The sequence below is a fragment of the Anopheles arabiensis genome, chromosome 3 (genome assembly GCF_016920715.1).
Source record: "Anopheles arabiensis isolate DONGOLA chromosome 3, AaraD3, whole genome shotgun sequence".
Taxonomy (NCBI): Eukaryota; Metazoa; Arthropoda; class Insecta; order Diptera; family Culicidae; genus Anopheles; species Anopheles arabiensis.
Window position 1 is genome coordinate 54589940 of NC_053518.1, and position 10974 is coordinate 54600913.

Consider the following 10974-nt stretch of genomic DNA (forward strand, 5'->3'; position numbering starts at 1 on the left):
CCATTTCCCTTAACGTGTCCGTCTTTACCTACCTTCCCCTAACCATTGTCCTCGTAAAATCAACAGTCAGGTTTTTATGGAATTATTCGTTTCTATTTTCTAATTTCTCCTCAAATTTGACCATATTGATTGGTCCAACAATCCATGTTATGGTGATCAAATTTGGAAGAGTTCAACGATATGAATTGTCATATTAAAATATGTTCAGTTAATTTTTAATGAATAGGATCTTCCTATCTTTCAAAATCGCGCAAATATTTTCTCGGGCCTGACTGCATGTGGCGGGCCGGACTTTGCCGACAGCTTAATAAGTTCAAATTTTACGCGATCATTCATATCGATATTTCCTTTCCATCGACCCTTCCAAATTTGACCCAAACCCTTCAACAGCTTGCCTTTCCACCATCACTTCGTCCAGTCCACAATTTTGACTGGGGCCCCAAAGGTTAGCCAGGGCACGAGTTCTTAGTTTTTGCGTGATAACACAGACACAGGCCAAATTAAAGAGCGCCCACATCGACATCGGAATCGATTCTTGAATGAAACCTCAACAGATATAAAGAGCGTGCTTGGTTTCAGCCAATTTTTCTTGCTAATTTCTACGGCTACGAACCGTTGTGTTAAGATCGGTTTCGGAGCCTTTTAATGTCGTATGTGCATGTAGTTTGCGTGAGGCATCTCTTGTAACGGATTTTCGCTTTACCCAACTCGTGCGTAACGTTCAATGCATTTGATCCAACGCTTTGGCCCAACGATGATGAAATGATATTAGCTGGTATCGCGAAAGAATTGGTTTAAAATTAACAGTCGTTAAAAATTAACCAGAGTCGTTAAAAATTGCTAGAATTTGGCATCGCGAACGCATTGAGTTCATTTGTTAATTTAAACGACTGGTCCTATGCTGTCGTTAAACAAACGTCTGTCAAGACCGTATGCGATACAAATTAACAGTCGTTTAATTATACTGCTCGAATTTTTTACCCGTGTTTGCCTATATGCGATATCGAGCAGTCGTTAACTGTTTTGACGGTCGTTTATTTGAACAGGAATGAACAACAAATGAACTCGGTTAAACCAAAATGAACTTTACACGACTGTTAAAATGTGTTCATTTATTCGCGATGCCGGCTATTGTTTTGAGCTGTGGGCATGTATCGCAGCGTTCTGCGCTTCCAACTAAGGTAAAAATATTGCCCATGTTAAAAAGGCAAATGTTTTCTGATTCTGTTAGTAAAATGGTTCTGATAAATAAAATAAATATGCTTCTGATAGGTCTGGTAGTTATAGTAAATCTGATTGTAAACATAACCCCCGGGGAAAAATGGGAGTATATTGGGTTGACAACGCCAAATAGAAGGGGCCCCTCAATCGACGGGATCATCAACGGGGCCCCAAATGGCCGAGGCAATGGAGATTGTTCTTCGTATTACGGCTCTGTATGGCTGTATGTAGATGCAGCTGTAACGGTTTTTGGTCTTGTTGTATTCAGAAAATTTGAAATAGTCGATAAAAACCATATAGGTCCATAGGTTCCTTGAGTATTTTTATACCCTTGCCCCCTTCCTTCTAACTGAAACCTTTTCCATTTCCACTTCTCTTCGGTCCACAAACTTGATGTGTTCGATTAGGGCTGTTATTGTTTAACACAGGAAAACATCGAATGTCAGCGCAAGTGTCAAGCAGTGACATTTGACCCACGTTACTGCTCGACTGTGGGACTGCTCGACTAACGATGAGGATCGAGCAAATCGCAAGCCCGCGAATTTGCAATGGTGGAAAGGCCATAAAAGGGAAATTTGGGAAAGCACTTTCTTTTTTCTCGTCATCACCGCGGAACCAGAAGCAGTGGAATTTTTTTAACCACTTTGTTATAGTAAATTTACAGTACCACCGTTACGTACTGCGTTAATAGAATTCAATAAAGTGAAGTTAAGAGAACCTAACTAACGCCGCGAGTGAATCATTTCGGGATAAAAAAATATATATAAATATCACCGGACGTTGCTAACGCAACATTTTAAAAAAAAATCCACGTTTGGAAATTTTACGCGTTTACGCGAGTGCGTGAGTGAACCGTGTCGCAAGACAGTTGAGGCCGCGAAACACCTAGGAACGCGACCAACAGACGATACGTCGGACGGCAAGAGAATAGTTGAGGTGTACGTTACACATTACACCAACATACGCAATTTCTCACTATGGAACACGAGCACGAATCGAAAGCACCTCCAGCGGTAGCACAAACGAACGAGTCTCAGCAACCTGAAACGGGAGCACTGGATCATAGGCCACTCGCACCGGCCGCGGATTCACTTCACTTCCGATCGTTCGCGCCGACAGGACAAGATTGGACGGTTAACTCGTCTTTGGAGATCGTTGACCGCGCAAGGTCATCGACCCCGAACGCACCATTAGGTGCAGGATTGTTGCTGAGGGAACCGCAGCAACGGTTGACTTCGGAGGTTCGCGAAGCCCCTGCATCGCGGTACACACCGCTTGCAAACTCTACTGTGGCAGACCTGGGGCCTTTACATGGCTCATCCTCGGAAACCGTGCCACGGTTAGCGCACCTACCGACCACTGCGGACGTGCAACAACCAGCGCCATCGCAGGGGAGGCGTTTCTGCGGGAACCGTACTGCGGACGGCGGTCGGCGCATCTGGGGCAGCCATTTCGAACGTTCATCAGCCGACGCCATCGCAAACCGGCACACCCGGGAGGACGATGGCGGACAAGCTTGCGGAGTCGAGCGAAGCTGTTGCCGCCTTGGAACTTCGGATGCGAAATTTGACTCGACGAAAGCTGGAGCTTGAGAGACGAGAGCTGGAGTTTGAAGAGCAGCTGATCTTGGCTGAATCGAAGAGGATCGGCGATGGCTTCATCAGCATGATTGACGACGAAGGTGAGTCAAATAAAATGGTTGATTGGTCGAGACGTGGGGATAGTGAGGGGCATAGTTCATACCATCCGAATGTGTCACCTTCTACATCGCGTACTGAGCCTCCAGGAAACGCACAACTGGGAAATGATTCAGTGGTCAGTCAGCAGCGTCAGCCTAGAAGTGAAAAATATTTAAATATTGCTGATGGGGCGGTTGATACTTACCCGTTCCGTAACAGCATCGGAACCACGTTGATGAATGTCAACCAGAGTCAACTTCTGGCTCGAAAGGCAAGCTGCAAGGAGTTACCGTATTTTTCCGGCAAACCCGAGGAGTGGCCCATTTTTATCGCCACATATGAAACCTCGACAGCTGCTTGTTGGTACTCCGATGAAGAGAACACTTTAAGACTGCAGCGGGCGCTTAAAGGCAAAGCTCTTGAAGCCGTTCAACCATGTTTGCTTCATGCCTCTAACCTTACTAGTGTGATAGAGACGCTGCGCATGTTATACGGTCGCCCGGAGATAATTGTGCATTCGTTAATCCACCGCATACATCAAATGCCTGCACCACGAATCGAGCGCCTGGAAACTTTAATCGATTTTGGGATGGCGGTCCGAAATATGTGTGCCACTATAACCGCTTCGGGGCTAGAAGAATATAAGTGCAACGTGGCATTAATGCACGAGTTGGTAGAAAAGTTGCCTCATGCGCTTCGGCTAGACTGGGCACGACACCGTATGCAATCGAGCTCCGCGACACTCTCGGAGTTTGGCAAGTGGATAGAAACCCAAGTTAAGGCAGCTAGTCTGATAACATTGCCATCCCTAGAATTCAGGCCAGAGAGAAAACTCGACCATAAGAGTAGAACGTATCACATGAACATACATAACGCTACGGGGTTGGTTAGTGAAGGAAGTCAAATTTGTCTACTGTGTGAGGCCACTTGTGTTGACCTGTCGCAGTGTGAGCAGTTCAACAGACTAAATGTGAATGATCGATGGGCAACTATACGCAGACTGAATGCTTGTCGGAAGTGTCTGAAAATACACACCTACGGCTGCAAAGGGAAAAAGGCTTGCGGGAAAAATGGTTGCGAGTATCTGCACCACGAACTATTACACAATCCCGAGCGCCATTCAAAACCAAACGAGTACGCGGTTGCCACAGCATCACTGAACGCGCATTCTGAGGTTACCGGTGATGTATTTTTAAAATACATCCCTGTAATAGTTTACGGGCGAGACAAGGCCATCACGACCTTTGCCTTTTTGACAGTGGATTTACCGATACATTCATCGAGCATAGCCTAATTGAGGAGCTCGGTCTGGAAGGACAGCCCCATCCTCTGTGCCTGAAGTGGACAGGTAACTCGGAACGCGACGAAACGGGTTCAATTCGCGTGTCACCTTTGGAGATTTCAGGAGTCGGGCAAAACAGCAGTGTACATATTATCCCAAAGGTGCACACGGTGCAAAGCCTTTCTCTACCAGCCCAGACTCTGGCAGTGACACAACTGACTAAACAGTACGCGCATCTACAGGGTTTGCCAATTCATGCGTACGAAAACGCTAGGCCTCGATTGCTCATTGGTATCGACAACCATCATTTGGTTCGACCGACTCGTTACGCGGAAGGTGGGAAATATGAGCCCGTTGCGGCAAAGACGTCATTGGGATGGATCGTATATGGCCCACGTAATAAGAACTCCAACAGTGTTAACATACAAGCAATACATACCATCCACATATGCAACTGCGGCGCAGATGCAGAAGCCACTCTGGACGCAGCGGTAAAAAACTTTTTTTCGCTCGAATCGCTCGGTATCGTCAAACCGTTGGAAACACTTCGTTCAAAGGATGATGAGCGAGCGTTGGGGATTCTCAACGCGGAATCGAAATTCAACGGAAAGCATTATGAATCCGGATTGCTGTGGCGTTTTGGCGATGTTAAGTTGCCATGCTCTCGTGACATGGCTATGAGAAGATACAAATGCCTGCAAAAAAGAATGTCGAAAGATTCTGTATTAGCTAAGGCAGTCATTGAGAAAATGAGGGACTATGAAAGGCAGGGTTATATACGACGATTATCGCCTGAAGAACTGTCGATGAAAGGCCCCCGAGATTGGTTTCTGCCCATATTCCCGGTTTTCAATGTGAACAAACCAGGCAAGGTTCGAGTAGTTTTCGACGCAGCGGCGAAGGTTCAGGGTGTTAGCCTCAACACATATTTACTAAATGGACCAGATCTGTTGGCAGGGCTTCTATCCGTATTATATAAATTCCGTGAGCATCGTGTGGCCATAGTTGGGGATATTAAGGAAATGTTTTTCCAAGTCCGTATGAAACCAGATGATCAACGATCCCAGATGATTTTATGGAACGAGAACGACTTTACAGGTAGCGAACCGGATGTCTATGCAGTTGCTGTTATGACTTTCGGTGCTGCATGTTCGCCAAGTACCGCACAGTTCATTAAAAATTTGAACGCAGACAGTTTTGCTGACAAATATTCACGGGCTGTAAAATGCATAAAGGAAGAACATTATGTAGACTATCTTTTGGCCAGCGCTGAAACTGACGAAGAAATCATCACGTTAGCTGAACAAGTCCGGCATATCCATGCTGAAGGTGGTTTCGAAATCCGAAACTGGCTGTCTAACTCACATCGTGTGACATCTCACCTACAACGCGAGGCATCACCCGAAGACAAGATAAACATGTGCTCCGATGATCGCACCGAAAAGGTTTTGGGTATGTGGTGGGATACGTTAACCGACACATTTACTTTCAAGCTATCCCCCAAACACGACATACAGCTGCTATCTGGAGGACGGATGCCAACAAAACGCGACGTTCTGCGAACATTGATGGCGATTTACGATCCAATGGGAATCATCGCGAATTTTCTCATGTACGTAAAAATTCTTATGCAGGAAATTTGGCGTGCTGGCCTTGGATGGGATGATGTGTTGTCCGGTCGACTAGCCGAAAAATGGAGCGTTTGGGTTGCGGTATTGCCGACTATTTCACAAGTACGTGTTCCTAGGTGCTATCGTCAGTTCACTTCGGTAAATGCAAAAATACAGCTTCATGTATTCTGCGATGCCAGCGAGAACGGGATGGCTGCAGTGGCGTTTTTCCGTTTCAACGATGGGGGTATTATCGAATGCTCTCTGGTGGGTGCCAAAACTCGCGTAGCTCCGATTAAGTTTGTATCCATCCCGCGCCTAGAACTGCAGGCCGCAGTCATCGGAGCCCGCTTTGCTGCAGCGATTATCGCCCAACACCGAATAGCCATCGAACGCATTTTCTACTGGACCGATTCACGTGACGTGATATGCTGGATGCGGTCTGATCATCGCCGATTTAGTCAGTTCGTTGCTTTCCGAGTAGGCGAACTCCTGGAGACGACTTCTGTGCATGAGTGGCGCTGGCTATCAACAAAGTTAAACGTAGCTGATGATGGAACGAAGTGGCAGAAGGTACCAACTGCAGATCCCGATAGTCGCTGGTTTCGCGGACCGGACTTCTTGTGGAAGCCCGAGTGTGAGTGGCCAGTTCCCGAACAATATCCCACCGACACGAAGGAAGAGTTACGGCTACACATGATGCATCATAACACAAACACGAAGCCATGGATTCAGCTCGAGCGTGATGCCAAGCCAGAGCCTCCAGAGATGGGGAACCTTCCCTCCGAGCGTCTTGCTGCTTATCAGAAGCCGTTCTCATTCACGGGCGTCGACTATTTTGGCCCGGTAACCGTAGCAGTTGGTCGACGAGTCGAAAAACGTTGGGGCGTTCTCTTCACCTGCCTCACCACCAGGGGCATCCATCTAGAGGCTGCGCACTCCCTGACCACATCATCATGCATCTTAGCTATACGTCGTTTCATCGCTAGGCGTGGGCAATCTTTGGAATTCATCAGCGACAACGGTACGAACTTTGTCGGTGCATCGCGAGAGCTTGCTGAGGCCTGTGAAGCGATAGACAAACAGCGTTTAGCGGAGGAGTTTACAACACCGCGTCTCGCGTGGAAATTTATCCCACCTGGTGGACCACACTTTGGAGGCTGCTGGGAACGACTAGTGCGATCCGTCAAGAAGGCGATGAGCGAAATACGGATGTCTCGGCTACCAACCGACGAAGTGTTAACGACTGCATTAACGGAGATCGAAGCGATGCTTAATTCTCGCCCTCTTACACAGGTACCACTTGACAGCGAATCCGAGCTTCCTTTAACCCCGAACCACTTTCTGCTAGGGACAGCTAACGGAGAGGCACCGAAAGCAGTATTCAGTGACGACGTCGCTACCCTAAAAACCACATGGAAGGTATCAGAGGTTATGGCTAATCTCTTCTGGAAGAAGTGGGTAGCATACTACTTACCGACCTTAACGCGCAGAGTTAAGTGGCATCATCAGGTTCGTCCGATTAAGGAGGGCGACATTGTAGTGATCGTGGATCCAAACCTTCCCCGAAACACTTGGCCCAAGGGACGGGTAGTGGCGGTCATCCAGTCGAAGGACGGGCAAGTCCGGCGCGCAACCGTAGCTACAAGCACCGGAATCTACGAACGGCCGGCCACGAAGATAGCCGTGTTGGATGTACAACAGGAAAATAATACTTACCCGCTGGAGATCAACAGTCGACAGCACTAAGAATAACCCACGAAATGGTAAGCGAAAACACATGGTCACGACACAACAACAATAACGAACTGAAGAGTCAAGAGCTTCCGGGCAATTGACTGGGCGGGAGAATGTTATTGTTTAACACAGGAAAACATCGAATGTCAGCGCAAGTGTCAAGCAGTGACATTTGACCCACGTTACTGCTCGACTGTGGGACTGCTCGACTAACGATGAGGATCGAGCAAATCGCAAGCCCGCGAATTTGCAATGGTGGAAAGGCCATAAAAGGGAAATTTGGGAAAGCACTTTCTTTTTTCTCGTCATCACCGCGGAACCAGAAGCAGTGGAATTTTTTTAACCACTTTGTTATAGTAAATTTACAGTACCACCGTTACGTACTGCGTTAATAGAATTCAATAAAGTGAAGTTAAGAGAACCTAACTAACGCCGCGAGTGAATCATTTCGGGATAAAAAAATATATATAAATATCACCGGACGTTGCTAACGCAACAAGGGCCAAGAATGAAAATTTTAGTTTTTGCATTAAAAGACACACAATCCACTATCCCAGGCCAGGAATGTGAATAACAATTTTCGTGTGAAACAGCAGTCTGCTTTCGGCACACAATCGCAAAGCGGTAGCAAGGGCCCCGTATACCCCGTCAAACATTGCGAGGGTTGCGAAACATTTAATGTGCTCGAAATCTTATGGTATTTTAAAAAATCGTTTATTTTTATTCATGGAATTTTTTTGGCGGTAGTATTTGGCGAAAAGATCACTATTTAAATTTTTGTGGATTTTTGAAAAAAAAAATGTCAAAATTCAGGTGTTTAGTATGCTACAAATCGCACTGTTATACCTGCTCTCGGGGTGCTATAATAATAACTGCTAAAACTAGGGGTGAAAAAACTACCAAGGCTCGCAAGCTCTTTAATGCGAGGGCTCTGGGGCGGTGAACTTGTATGGCGTGCGAGCCCTCGCGCGCCCTCGCAAATCGCTGTCAATTGCATGGCGGGACAAGAACAGGACGGTTCATCCCAGCCAAGAGCGCACACAATGACATCGATTTAACCATTTCTCAAATGAAACCTCAACCCACTGAAGCACCGTTGACCAAACGACCTTCCTAGGCTTTTTAAAGCGGCGCGAGCTTGGTGTCATTTTTTCCTGCTAATTTCTCCGACTACGAGACGGTGTATTGAAATTTGGTTTAAAGGCCTTTAAATTTGTGTCTGTGTATGATGTGTGCTTGTGGCTGTTGTTACGGGTTGTCTTTGTGGTTAAACGCAGCGTTCTGTTCTGTGTTTCGTGCATTGGATTTTAGCAACAAGTGTCTCCGCGTTTTTTTTGGTGAGCTCGTGCACCGACCATCCACGCCAAGACACCAAATGAACGGAGCCTATTATTGACGGGGCCTCCTTACCGACGGGGGCCCTTTCCGACGGGGCCCCTTCATCGAAGAGTCCACATAATCGTTGGGCCCCGTAAATCACCTTTGAGTTTTGGCTTCCGTATAGCTGTAACGGTTTTTGATCATGTCTTCACGCTAAAAGTTGTATGTAAAAAGTGATAAAACATAATTTTAATATTAACATGGCCCAGATCCCCTTTAGACATTTGAATACCACCCCTTCCCGATTGCCCCTATTTGTCAGTTGACCACAAAAGTGGAGTAGGGCCCCGCGTGAAAATTTAAGTTTTTGCGTTAAAAGCAGGCACGCTCCACGATCTCAGGTTTGAGATGTGAATATCATTTTTCACGTGAAAACAGCTGTCTGTTTTCGGCATACATCTGCAAAACAAGTATAGGGGCCTCCAGAGAGAAGCACAGACACGTTTCATCCAAGCCAAATTGAAAAGCGCGCACATCGATATCGAAGAAATCGTTTCTCGAATGAAACTTCTACCCACTGGAGCACCGTTGCTTGTTTGATGTTAGTCAATTTTTCCTGCTAATTTTACCGGCTACGAGCCAGTGTATTGATATTGTGTTTCGGGGCTTTTAAATTTTTGTTAGGGTGTGTTGTAGTTGTGTAACGGGTTTTCGGTGGTAGTTAAGCGCAGCGTTCTGTGCATTCCATTTTTGCAGCAAGTTGCTCTGCGTGGTTTTGGGTTTGGGTGTCTCGTGCACAGGCCATCCACACCAGCAAAAATTGACAGTTTCTCGCTCTGTCCAATACTTTGCGCCAACAATGGGGCCCTTTCCGTTTGAAGCTCGTAGGCTGAAATTTCAGCCTGTCAGCTGTTTGCATTGTATAGCAGTTTTCGAGCAGCTATCTAATTGAGTATAATATACAGGTGGGCTTATCCCAAGGTGTATGAATTTAGAAGGCTGATTTTTATCGCTTCTGCTTCTGAATGAAGATTGTAGGAGTGTTTTGAGTATTCGTCAAGCCTCCAGAAAGCTCATTGGAGCAAAAGTTTTCACTCGTTCTGTCAAAAAGTGAAATTCACATTTGGTTATAAAAAATGCTATGAGACCACCTGGACTACATACACTTTGATTCCAGATTCGATCACCTGATTTCTTTAATGCACCTTGGGATAAATGTAAACAAACCCGTGTTTTCGAGCAGATACTCGAATCTAATTCTAGCTTTTGGGCTAAAATTTTCTAGACTGAAAATCGCAGGCTAGTTTTTTGTGTGGTTTTGTATGGATTGTTTACATGATTTCAGCCTCCAACTGTCAAACTCCATACAAAAAACTAACTAGAATTGTGAAGGCCCCCAATGATGAGGTATTGATTTGAGCTGTGCGCGCGTGTCGCACCGTTCTTTGCTTGCGACTTTGATGCAAGTATTGGCAGATTTCTTAGAACATTTAATGTGCTGCTTTGAGTAGTTTGGGGCCCCAGTTTTCTACAGTTCGGGGCCCTCCACAAAATACAGTGAGTGAAGCGATGGGAAAAATGACTGCGATGGGGGTGGGTGGGAGGGAGGTAGAATCGATACGAAGTCGAACATCCACAATGACGGGGGCCCCTAGATCGCCGGGGCCCCTGGCGGCCGCCCAGTCCGCCCACCGTTTAACGCGCCACTGGGTGGCCTGAGCTAAAGGTCTATTGGTTGCACGAAGAGAATTTCTTATAAACTGTAGTTTGTTTTCATATCAAAAAGCGGAGAGTAAAGGAACCAAAACGTGCAGCAAATTATGTACGTTGCTAGTAAGATATTGTTCGTCACATATTTGTCCATACTGGATGAAAAATGTTCCCAACATTTTACCAGCTATGTGAATTTTTTTGTATTCATTAGATGAGAGGATCGTGACTGCACAAAAAAGTAGTAGAAAATGTTGTAACCCACCTTTTGATGGAAACACCTTTTCCAAAACCACTAATTCAGCGTAGTGTAAAAATGATGCTAGCTCAGTACCTTTCCAATTTTTTGATTCATCTAATCGTCTAAACCTTCTATGTATTTCTGATGGCAATTCTACACCTACTAGGTGCTCTG